Genomic DNA, 13,665 nt, shown 5'->3' on the forward strand with positions numbered 1-13,665 from the left:
GTGTTTCCTCCGACACATTGGTATGGCTGGCTTCCGGGTTGGATGCGCGCTGTGTTAAGAAGCAGTGCCCGTACGGGAGTTGTAGCGATGAGACAAGATAGTAGCTACTAAACAATTGGATACCACGAAATTGGGGAGAAAAAGGGGTAACAAAATTTAAATTTTTTAAAAAACTTATGACCAAACATAACAAGATGGGGAAGGGGGATGTTGCTTTCTCGGCAGTTTCCTCAGACTCGAGACTGACGGCGACACTTGTGGTGACACATTCCTTTGTTCTCATCACCCTGTTAGTTCTCACCAACTACACCAACCACAACCATCCACCAAACCACCAACCACAAACTGCACCATCCACCAATTACAGTACCCAACCAGCAAACACCAACCTACACCTACCACCAGTTCCACTACCCACCATCTACCACCCACCTACCACCATCTACCACCCACCTACCATAAACTACACCATCCACCAACCACCAACTATCCCAACCTACACCTACCACCAGTTCCACTACCCACCATCTACCACCAACTACACCAACCACCAACCACCACCTACCACCATCTACCACCCACCTACCACAAACTACACCAACCACCAACTACACCAACCACCAACTACACCAACCACCAACTACACCAACCACAGGCTGTATCTTCTTCAAAAGGCCACATTTTTCATTTGGCATTTTTCTTCCCTCCCAGCCCAGCCAGCCAGCCAGCCAGCCTAGCCTGTTCTGTGTTGGGGGGGAAAGCAATATAAATCTGGGCTGCTTTTTCATTATACTATGCTGACTGCATTCTTTACAACCTTTTGATGGGACAGGAGAGCAGATGAGGTAGTGTGTGGTGATTTACCACACAGAGGACAGGGTTAGGTCATTACGTTCTGTAGCCTAACATGTTGCTAATGAACAATGTGATGACACAGTGGATGGAGAGAGGGATGAGAGAGGGAGATATGCAGAGAAGGGGAGAGATAGGGAGAGAAGGAAAGAGGGGGAGATATGGAGAGAAGCGGGGAGATAGGGATGGAGGAGGGAGATAGGGAGATATGCAGAGAAGGAGGGAGATAGGGAGATATGCAGAGAAAGGAGGGAGATAGGGAGATATGCAGAGAAGGAGGGAGATAGGGAGATATGCAGAGAAAGAGGGAGATAGGGAGATATGCAGAGAAGGAGGGAGATAGGGATGGAGGAGATAGGGAGATATGCAGAGAAGGAGGGAGATATGCAGAGAAGGAGGGAGATATGCAGAGAAGGAGGGAGATATGCAGAGAAGGAGGGAGATATGCAGAGAAGGGGGGAGATATGCAGAGAAGGAGAGAGATAGGGATGGAGGAGATAGGGAGATATGCAGAGAAGGAGGGAGATATGCAGAGAAGGAGGGAGATATGCAGAGAAGGAGGGAGATAGGGAGATATGCAGAGAAGGAGAGAGATATGCAGAGAAGGAGGGAGATATGCAGAGAAAGAGGGAGATAGGGATGGAGGAGATAGGGAGATATGCAGAGAAGGAGGGAGATATGCAGAGAAGGAGGGAGATAGGGAGATATGCAGAGAAAGAGGGAGATAGGGATGGAGGAGATAGGGAGATATGCAGAGAAGGAGGGAGATATGCAGAGAAGGAGGGAGATATGCAGAGAAAGAGGGAGATAGGGATGGAGGAGATAGGGAGATATGCAGAGAAGGAGGGAGATATGCAGAGAAGGAGGGAGATAGGGAGATATGCAGAGAAGGAGGGAGATATGCAGAGAAGGAGGGAGATATGCAGAGAAGGAGGGAGATATGCAGAGAAGGAGGGAGATATGCAGAGAAGGAGGGAGATATGCAGAGAAGGAGGGAGATATACAGAGAAGGAGGGAGATATACAGAGAAGGAGGGAGATATGCAGAGAAGGAGGGAGATATGCAGAGAAGGAGGGAGATAGGGAGAGAAGGAGGGAGATATGCAGAGAAGGAGGGAGATATGCAGATAAGGAGGGAGATATGCAGAGAAGGAGGGAGATATGCAGAGAAGGAGGGAGATATGCAGAGAAGGAGGGTGATATGCAGAGAAAGAGGGAGATATGCAGAGAAGGAGGGAGATGCAGAGAAAGAGGGAGATATGCAGAGAAGGAGGGAGATATGCAGAGAAAGAGGGAGATAGGGAGATATGCAGAGAAGGAGGGAGATAGGGAGATATGCAGAGAAGGAGGGAGATATGCAGAGAAAGAGGGAGATATGCAGAGAAAGAGGGAGATAGGGAGATATGCAGAGAAGGAGGGGGATAGGGAGATATGCAGAGAAGGAGAGAGATAGGGATGGAGGAGATAGGGAGATATGCAGAGGAGGGAGATATGCAGAGAAGGAGGGAGATATGCAGAGAAGGAGGGAGATATGCAGAGAAGGAGGGAGATATGCAGAGAAGGAGGGAGATATGCAGAGAAGGAGGGAGATATGCAGAGGAGGGAGATATGCAGAGAAGGAGGGATATATGCAGAGAAGGAGGGGGATAGGGAGAGAAGGAGGGAGATATGCAGAGAAGGAGGGAGATATGCAGAGAAGGAGGGAGATATACAGAGAAGGAGGGAGATATGCAGAGAAGGAGGGAGATAGGGAGAGGAGGGAGATATGCAGAGGAGGGAGATATGCAGAGAAGGAGGGAGATATGCAGAGAAGGAGGGAGATATGGAGAGAAGGAGGGAGATAGGGAGAGAAGGAGGGAGATATACAGAGAAGGAGGGAGATATACAGAGAAGGAGGGAGATATGCAGAGAAGGAGGGAGATAGGGAGAGAAGGAGGGAGATATGCAGAGGAGGGAGATATGCAGAGAAGGAGGGAGATATGCAGAGAAGGAGGGAGATAGGGAGAGAAGGAGGGAGATATACAGAGAAGGAGGGAGATATGCAGAGAAGGAGGGAGATATGCAGAGAAGGAGGGAGATATGCAGAGAAGGAGGGAGATATGCAGAGAAGGAGAGAGATATGGAGAGAAGGAGGGAGATATGCAGAGAAGGAGGGAGATAGGGAGGGATGGTTGTACACAAGTCACTCCAGATGGATCATAGACTAGGTGTGTGTGTGTGTGTGTGTGTGTGTGTGTGTGTGTGCGCGCACACACAGAGTGCCAGGGCAAAGGTCATGGATACTGGCAGACAATTCAAGGTGTGCTGCAGGTGTTGTTTTGTTGTGGGGGGAGTGACACAGAGTACCAACGACACAGAGTACCAATGACACAGAGTAACAATCAAGGCACAAGGCGAGACCCAGATGCAGACACAGGAGGCAGATTGGTTGGAGTCTTACAATGTTTATTAATCCAAAAGGAGGAGGCAAGAGAATGGTGGTGGACAGGCAAAAAGGTCAAAACCAGATCAGAGTCCAGGAGGTACAGAGTGGCAGGCAGGCTTGAGGTCAGGGGCAGGCAGAATGGTCAGGCAGGCTTCAGGTCAGGGCAGGCAGAATGGTCAGGCAGGCTTGAGGTCAGGGGCAGGCAGAATGGTCAGGCAGGCTTGAGGTCAGGGGCAGGCAGAATGGTCAGGCAGGCTTGAGGTCAGGGGCAGGCAGAATGGTCAGGGGCAGGCAGAATGGTCAGGGACAGGCAGAATGGTCAGGGCAGGCAGAATGGTCAGGCAGGCAGAATGGTCAGGCAGGCAGAATGGTCAGGCAGGCAGAATGGTCAGACAGGCAGAATGGTCAGGCAGGCAGAATGGTCAGACAGGCAGAATGGTCAGGCAGGCAGAATGGTCAGACAGGCAGAATGGTCAGGCAGGCAGAATGGTCAGGCAGGCAGAATGGTCAGGCAGGCAGAATGGTCAGGCTGGTACAGAGTCCAGAAAACAGGCAAGGGTCAAAACCCGGGAGGACTAGAAAAAGGAGAATAGCAAAAGTAGTACAGGGAAAACACGCTGGTTGACTTGGAAACATACAAGACAAACTGTTACAGAGAGACAGGAAACACAGGGATAAATACACTGGCACAGAGAGACAGGAAACACAGGGATAAATACACTGGTACAGAGAGACAGGAAACACAAGGATAAATACACTGGCACAGAGAGACAGGAAACACAAGTATAAATACACTGGGACAGAGAAACAGGAAACACAGGGATAAATACACTGGTACAGAGAGACAGGAAACACAGGGATAAATACACTGGTACAGAGAGACAGGAAACACAGGGATAAATACACTGGCACAGAGAGACAGGAAACACAGGGATAAATACACTGGCACAGAGAGACAGGAAACACAAGGATAAATACACTGGGACAGAGAAACAGGAAACACAGGGATAAATACACTGGTACAGGGAGACAGGAAACACAGGGATAAATACACTGGCACAGAGAGACAGGAAACACAAGGATAAATACACTGGGACAGAGAAACAGGAAACACAGGGATAAATACACTGGCACAGAGAGACAGGAAACACAGGGATAAATACACTGGTACAGAGAGACAGGAAACACAAGGATAAATACACTGGCACAGAGAGACAGAACACAAGGATAAATACACTGGGACAGAGAAACAGGAAACACAGGGATAAATACACTGGTACAGAGAGACAGGAAACACAGGGATAAATACACTGGTACAGAGAGACAGGAAACACAGGGATAAATACACTGGCACAGAGAGACAGGAAACACAGGGATAAATACACTGGTACAGAGAGACAGGAAACACAGGGATAAATACACTGACACAGAGAGACAGGAAACACAGGGATAAATACACTGGCACAGAGAGACAAGAAACACAGGGATAAATACACTGGCACAGAGAGACAGGAAACACAGGGATAAATACACTGGTACAGAGAGACAGGAAACACAGGGATAAATACACTGGTACAGAGAGACAGGAAACACAGGGATAAATACACTGGCACAGAGAGACAGGAAACACAAGGATAAATACACTGGCACAGAGAGACAGGAAACACAAGTATAAATACACTGGGACAGAGAAACAGGAAACACAGGGATAAATACACTGGTACAGAGAGACAGGAAACACAGGGATAAATACACTGGTACAGAGAGACAGGAAACACAGGGATAAATACACTGGCACAGAGAGACAGGAAACACAGGGATAAATACACTGGCACAGAGAGACAGGAAACACAAGGATAAATACACTGGGACAGAGAAACAGGAAACACAGGGATAAATACACTGGTACAGGGAGACAGGAAACACAGGGATAAATACACTGGCACAGAGAGACAGGAAACACAAGGATAAATACACTGGGACAGAGAAACAGGAAACACAGGGATAAATACACTGGCACAGAGAGACAGGAAACACAGGGATAAATACACTGGTACAGAGAGACAGGAAACACAAGGATAAATACACTGGCACAGAGAGACAGGAAACACAAGGATAAATACACTGGGACAGAGAAACAGGAAACACAGGGATAAATACACTGGTACAGAGAGACAGGAAACACAGGGATAAATACACTGGTACAGAGAGACAGGAAACACAGGGATAAATACACTGGCACAGAGAGACAGGAAACACAGGGATAAATACACTGGTACAGAGAGACAGGAAACACAGGGATAAATACACTGACACAGAGAGACAGGAAACACAGGGATAAATACACTGGCACAGAGAGACAAGAAACACAGGGATAAATACACTGGCACAGAGAGACAGGAAACACAGGGATAAATACACTGGTACAGAGAGACAGGAAACACAGGGATAAATACACTGGTACAGAGAGACAGGAAACACAGGGATAAATACACTGGCACAGAGAGACAGGAAACACAGGGATAAATACACTGGTACAGAGAGACAGGAAACACAGGGATAAATACACTGGCACAGAGAGACAGGAAACACAGGGATAAATACACTGGCACAGAGAGACAGGAAACACAAGGATAAATACACTGGCACAGAGAGACAGGAAACACAGGGATAAATACACTGGCACAGAGAGACAGGAAACACAGGGATAAATACACTGGCACAGAGAGACAGGAAACACGGGGATAAATACACTGGTACAGAGAGACAGGAAACACAGGGATAAATACACTGGTACAGAGACAGGAAACACAGGGATAAATACACTGGTACAGAGAGACAGGAAACACAAGGATAAATACACTAGCACAGAGAGACAGGAAACACAGGGATAAATACACTGGTACAGAGAGACAGGAAACACAGGGATAAATGCACTGGCACAGAGAGACAGGAAACACAGGGATAAATACACTGGGGAAAATAAGCGACACCTGGAGGGAGTGGAGACAATAATGAGGACAGGTGAAACAGATCAGGGCGTGACAGTAACAAAGACACAGACTAACAATGACACAGACTAACAACGACACAGAGTAACAATGACACAGACTAACAATGACACAGGCTAACAACGACACAGACTAACAACGACACAGACTAACAATGACACAGACTAACAACGACACAGAGTAACAATGACACAGACTAACAATGACACAGAGTAACAATGACACAGACTAACAATGACACAGAGTAACAATGACACAGACTAACAACGACACAGACTAACAATGACACAGACTAACAATGACACAGACTAACAACGACACAGACTAACAATGACACAGACTAACAACGACACAGACTAACAACGACACAGACTAACAACGACACAGAGTAACAATGACACAGACTAACAATGACACAGACTAACAATGACACAGACTAACAATGACACAGACTAACAATGACATGGAGTAACACTATAATTGATGGGTAGAGTCTGTTTAACAAATGCCAGCAGAGAGGAGAACCCCCCCAGACACACACACACACACGTACACCATCATACCCCCCTCCCTCTGTCTATCCAGTCCCATGGGGGTTAACTGGCGTGTGTAGGGTTTGGCAGGTTCAACTGCTGACTTATGATGCACAGGCCCCCACCACCACACACACACACACACACACACACACACACACACACACACCCACCCATACACGCACAGCCCCCAGCTATAGGCCTTGTTGTCACTGGACCTGGGTCCCCAGGGAGGGCAGAGATGAGGGATGTGATTAGAGACTGCTGATCTGGGGGCCTGGGGATGCTAGGACAGCTACCTTTCTGTCGGGCCATTGGGGGCTCTTCTGTAGACACGTGGTTAACCTGTGGAAGCCCTGCGACAGGGACCCTCTCGCTCTGTCTCTCTGTTTCTTTGTCTCCGTGTCTGTCTGTCTCTCTACGTTTGTGTCTGTATGTCTCTCTGTGTCTGTCTCTCTACGTTTGTGTCTATCTGTCTCTCTGTATCTGTCTCTCTACGTTTGTGTCTATCTGTCTCTCTGTGTCTGTCTCTCTACGTTTGTGTCTGTCTGTCTCTCTACGTTTGTGTCTGTCTGTCTCTCTACGTTTGTGTCTGTATGTCTCTCTGTGTCTGTCTGTCTACATTTGTGACTGTCTGTCTCTCTACGTTTGTGTCTGTCTGTCTCTCTACGTTTGTGTCTGTATGTCTCTCTGTGTCTGTCTGTCTACGTTTGTGTCTGTCTGTCTACGTTTGTGACTGTCTGTCTCTCTACATTTGTGTCTATCTGTCTCTCTGTGTCTGTCTCTCTACATTTGTGTCTGTCTCTCTGTGTCTGTCTGTCTCTCTACATTTGTGACTGTCTGTCTCTCTACGTTTGTGTCTGTCTGTCTCTCTACATTTGTGTCTATCTGTCTCTCTGTGTCTGTCTCTCTACATTTGTGTCTGTCTGTCTCTCTGTGTCTGTCTGTCTCTCTACATTTGTGACTGTCTGTCTCTCTACGTTTGTGTCTGTCTGTCTCTCTACGTTTGTGTCTGTCTGTCTCTCTGTGTCTGTCTGTCTCTCTACGTTTGTGACTGTCTGTCTCTCTACGTTTGTGACTGTCTGTCTCTCTACGTTTGTGTCTGTCTGTCTCTCTACGTTTGTGTCTGTCTGTCTCTCTACGTTTGTGACTGTCTGTCTCTCTACGTTTGTGTCTGTCTGTCTCTCTACGTTTGTGTCTGTCTGTCTCTCCGTGTCTGTCTGTCTCTCTACGTTTGTGACTATCTGTCTCTCTGTGTCTGTCTGTCTCTCTACGTTTGTGACTGTCTGTCTCTCTACGTTTGTGACTGTCTGTCTCTCTACGTTTGTGTCTGTCTGTCTCTCTACGTTTGTGTCTGTATGTCTCTCTGTGTCTGTCTGTCTACGTTTGTGTCTGTCTGTCTACGTTTGTGACTGTCTGTCTCTCTACCTTTGTGTCTGTCTGTCTCTCTACGTTTGTGTCTATCTGTCTCTCTGTGTCTGTCTCTCTACATTTGTGTCTGTCTGTCTCTCTGTGTCTGTCTGTCTCTCTACATTTGTGACTGTCTGTCTCTCTACGTTTGTGTCTATCTGTCTCTCTGTGTCTGTCTGTCTCTCTATGTTTGTGACTGTCTGTCTCTCTACGTTTGTGTCTGTCTGTCTCTCTACGTTTGTGTCTGTCTGTCTCTCCGTGTCTGTCTGTCTCTCTACGTTTGTGTCTATCTGTCTCTCTGTGTCTGTCTCTCTACATTTGTGTCTGTCTGTCTCTCTGTGTCTGTCTGTCTCTCTACGTTTGTGACTGTCTGTCTCTCTACGTTTGTGTCTGTCTGTCTCTCTACGTTTGTGTCTGTCTGTCTCTCTGTGTCTGTCTGTTTTTATTTCTCTCTGTCTGTCTCTCTGTTTGCCTGTCTCTCTGTCTGTCTCTCTGTCTGTCTCTGTGTCTGTCTGTTTCTGTCTCTGTGTCTTTCTCTCTGTCTCCTCTGTCTGTCTCTGTCTGTGTGTCTGGCTCTGTCTGTCTTTTTGTCTCTGTCTCTGTCTCTGTCTCTGTGTCTGTCTCTGTGTCTGTCTCTCTGTCTCTGTGTCTGTCTCTGTCTCTCTGTCTCCTCTGTGTCTGTCTCTGTCTGTGTGTCTGACTCTGTCTGTCTTTTTGTCTCTGTCTCTGTGTCTGTGTCTGTCTCTTTGTCTCTGTGTCTGTCTCTCTGTCTCTCTGTCTCCTCTGTGTCTGTCTCTGTCTCTGTCTGTGTGTCTGACTCGGTCTGTCTTTTTGTCTCTGTCTCTGTGTCTGTTTCTGTCTCTGTGTCTGTCTCTGTCTGTGTGTCTGACTCTGTTTCTGTCTCTGTGTCTGTCTCTGTGTCTGCGTCTGTCTCTGTCTGTGTGTCTGTCTCTGTCTCTGTGTCTGCGTCTGTCTCTGTCTGTGTGTCTGACTCTGTCTGTCTTTGTGTCTCTGTCTCTGTGTCTGCTATGGTGTCAATGAAGTACAGTGTATTCAGACCCCTTGACTTTTTAAATATTATGTTAAGTTAACATGTATTGAATTGGATTAAATCTCATCAATCTACACACAATACCCCATAATGACAAGGCGAGAACAGGTTTTTAGAAAATGTTTGCATATATATTAAAAACACTTTATTTACATAAGTATTCAGACTAGAAATTGACCTCAGGTGCATCTTGTTTCTATTGATCATCCTTGAGATGTTTCTACAACTTGATTGGAGTCCACCTGTGGTAAATTCAATTGATTGGACATGATTTGGAAAGGCACACACCTGTCTATATAAGGTCCCACAGTTGACAGTGCATGTCTGAGCAAAAACAAACCCATGAGGTCAAAGGAATTGTCCATAGAGCTCAGAGACAGGATTTTGTAGAGGCACAGATCTGAGGAAGGATACCAAAACATTTCTGCAACATTGAAGGTCCCCAAGAACACAGTGGCCTCCATCATTCTCTTAAATGGAAGAAGTTTGGAACCACCAAGACTCTGGTCACGCGAACAGCTCTAGGAAAACTGCGCAATTGGGGGAGAAGGGCCTTGGTCAGGGAGGTGACCAAGAACCCGATGGTCACTCTGACAGAGCTCCAGAGTTCCTTTGTGGAGATGGGGGAACCTTCCAGAAGGACAACCATCTCTGCAGCTCTCCACCAATCAGGCCTTAATGGTAGAGTGGCCCACTTGGAGTTTGCCAAAAGGCACCTAAAGACTCTCAGACCATGAGAAACAAGATTCTCTGGTCTGATGAAACCAAGATTGAACTCTTTGGCCTGAATTCCAAACGTCACGTCTGGAGGAAATCTGGCACCATCCCTACAGTGAAGCATGGTGGTGGCAGCATCATGCTGTGGGGATGTTTTTCAGCGGCAGGAACTGGGAGACTAGTCAGGATCAAGGCAAAAATGAACAGAGCAAAGTACAGAGAGATCCTTGATGAAAACCTGCTCCAGAGCGATTAGGACCTCAGACTGGGGTAAAGGTTGACCTTCCAACAGGACAGCGTTGGAAGTAGTGGTTACAGTGGTGGACTAGTAACCGAAAGGTTGCAAGATCGAATCCCCGAGCTGACAAGGTACAAAGTCGTTTTGCCACTGAACAAGGCAGTTAACCCACTGTTCCTAGGCCATCATTGAAAATAAGAATTTGTTCTTAATTGACTTGCCTAGTTAAATAAAGGTAAAAAATAAATAAAAAAGACAATGCAGGAGTGGCTTCAGGACAAGTCTCTGAATGTCATTGAGTGGCCCAGCCAGAGCCCGGACTTGAACCTGATCAAACATCCCTGGAGAGACCTGAAAAAGCTGTGCAGCGACACTCTTCATCCAACCTGACAGCACTGGAGAGGATCTGCAGAGAAGAATGGGAGAAACTCCCCAAATACAGGTGTGCCAAGCTTGTAGGGTCATACCTAAGAAGACTCGAGGCTGTAATCGCTGCCAAAAGTGCTTCAACAAAGTGCTGAGTAAATGTTCTGAATACTTATGTAAATGTGATATTTCAGTTTCTAAAAATCTGTTTTTGTCATAATGGGGCATTGATTGATGAGGAAGAAAAACAATTTAATCCATTTTAGAATAAGTGTAACGGCATTCAGAGGTGGAAGAAGGATCGGACCAAAGCGCAGCGTGGTTAGTGTTCATGATGATGTTGAATAAAACTCAGAACACTAAACAATAAATGACAACGTGAATTTACAAAACCGAAACGGTACCGTGTGGCAACAAACACTCACACGGAAACAAACACCCACAAACCAAAAGTGAAACCCAGGCTACCTAAGTATGGTTCTCAATCAGAGACAACCAGGCTGCCTAAGTATGGTTCTCAATCAGAGACAACTAACGACACCTGCCTCTGATTGAGAACCATACTAGACCGAACAAAAAAAACAAACATAGAAAAACAAACATAGACTGCCCACCCCAACTAACGCCCTGACCATACTAAAACAAAGAATAAAACAACAGAACTATGGTCAGAACGTGACAATAAGGCTGTAACGTAACAAAATGTGGAAAAAGTCAAGGGCTCTGAATACTTTCCGATTGCACTGTATGTCTGACTCTGTGGCGTGTACTCTGGGTGTATTAACCAATGCCCTAACTAGTATCTCTCTACCGTCTCTACCTAATTAATTAACTCGTTTCTCTACCCAGGGAGTGATCAGTAGAGTCTCCCTGGCCTGGCTAGGACATGGAATGAAGAGATTATTTTGGACGAAGCTGAGAAATTGTTCTGCTTCATCCCTTTGGTTGTTGAAATAATATAAACAATACCGCTGATTGTCATTCGAGCGTGTGTGTAGAATCTCAACAAGTGTATTTGTCTTTGGAAAAATGACACTTTTTTTCCCCCTGATTCTTATTTTATTTGGTGATGACTTTAATTTATCAATTTATGTGTGTGTGTGTGTGTGTGTGTGTGTGTGTGTGTGTGTGTGTGTGTGTGTGTGTGTGTGTGTGTGTGTGTGTGTGTGTGTGTGTGTGAGGCCCCCCCTTACATACCATCTGCGGTACCATGGCAATGAGTGAGGGGATGAAATTGATCCAGGCGTAGATGTGGAGAGGAGAGTGTTGCCTCCTGGGAAATCAAGCCCCATGTCCGTATCCCCAGCACCCTCACATATCAATCAGTAGGTCATCACATTACCAGCATCAAGTGGGAGTCAAAGAGGTGTGTGTGTGTGTGGTAGCACTATAAAATAGTAGGGAGGCTGTTCTCTCTGGGGATTGGATCAGCAGGATGAATGTTTAATCTATTAAATAGCAATTACACTCCGTAATGACCGAACGGTGGAGGGAGAGGGAGAGGGGGAGAGAGAGAGAGAGAGAGGGAGAGGGGAGGGGGAGGGGGAGGGGGGGAGAGAGAGAGAGAGAGAGGGAGAGGGGAGGGAGAGGGGGAGAGAGCGAGAGAGCGAGAGAGAGAGAGAGAGAGAGAGAGAGAGAGAGAGAGAGAGAGAGAGAGAGAGAGGGAGAGGGAGAGGGAGAGGGAGAGAGAGAGAGAGGGAGAGGGAGAGGGAGAGGGAGAGGGGGAGAGAGAGAGAGAGAGAGAGCGAGAGAGCGAGAGAGAGAGAGAGAGAGAGAGAGAGAGAGAGAGAGAGAGAGAGAGAGAGACAGCGGAAAAAAAATATATCTCCTTTACAGTAGTCAGTATTGATCAGAGTGTTTTATTTTGATCCCAGGGTTTTATATGTATCAGTGTTAGATATTGATCAGTGTTAGATATTGATCAGTGTTAGATATTGATCAGTGTTAGATATTGTCACCAGTGTAGTGTTGTAGTAGTGTTGTTTTGTTAGATAAAATCATTCTTTATATCCCAAAAAGTCAGTTTAGTTGGCGCCATCGATTTGAGTAATCCACTCGTTCAACATGCAGAGAAAGGAATCTGAACATCTACCCCTAAACTTTGTTTCAACAAGTCAAAATGCGTTTCTATTTATTCCTCAGATACACTAAAATGTAGTTAAACTATAATATTTCTTACGGAAAGAAGTATGTTCAATAGGAAACCGATAGCAGGTGCGTCCTGTCTTCATGGAGCACAAACACGAATTTCCAAGACTGTGTGCCTGTACTAAAACTGATATTTCATATTCGTTTTTGAAGTTACAAGCCTGAATCCTTGAACATAGACTGCTGCCACCCTGTGGAAGCCATGTGAATTGCATCCAGGGAGCTAATGTTCAATATGACCTTATAATTGCTATCCTAAGAGGATGGTCTCTCAATGGTACCAATTATATGCATATCCTGGCTTCAGGGCCTGAGCAACAGGCAGTTTACTTTGGGCACGTCATGGAAATGGGGGGAAAAAGGGGAACTGATGAGTTATACATTGATCACAGTGTGCAAATGTGATTATTTTCACACATGAGTACTTGCACACACTAACAGAATATGTGTTCATAGACAGTGTCAACCAGAGGCATGTATTTGTTTCTAATACCACGGGGTATTCTGTCTGAATCCCACTACAGAATGTTAAAGAGGAAGGAGCCCAACCCCCCAACTCTGTTCAACCTATTAAAATGCTGTAATCGTTTGTCGACCAATGGAAGGTCCAGCGGCGTAGCAGCAAATGAAATCAATCCTGCATGGTCCAATTAGAATCATCATGTTTAACCTGCTGATGGACACCTCAAGGTCATGACACCACAGAACAATCCACTGCACAGTTTAACGACTTCAGTATCCTTACACTGCCACCTTCCCCATAAATCACAATATGTTTATGGCTTGTTCACCTAAAACCTAGAATGAATGTCCTCCGCATTTTCTTCAATTAGGGCAGTGTTTCCCAAACTGGGGGTTTCTGGTCTATCCACAGGGGGTACCTGGTCTATCCACAGGGGCTACTTGAGAATACTC

The sequence above is a fragment of the Oncorhynchus nerka genome, linkage group LG24 (assembly GCF_034236695.1).
Source record: "Oncorhynchus nerka isolate Pitt River linkage group LG24, Oner_Uvic_2.0, whole genome shotgun sequence".
Classification (NCBI taxonomy): Eukaryota; Metazoa; Chordata; class Actinopteri; order Salmoniformes; family Salmonidae; genus Oncorhynchus; species Oncorhynchus nerka.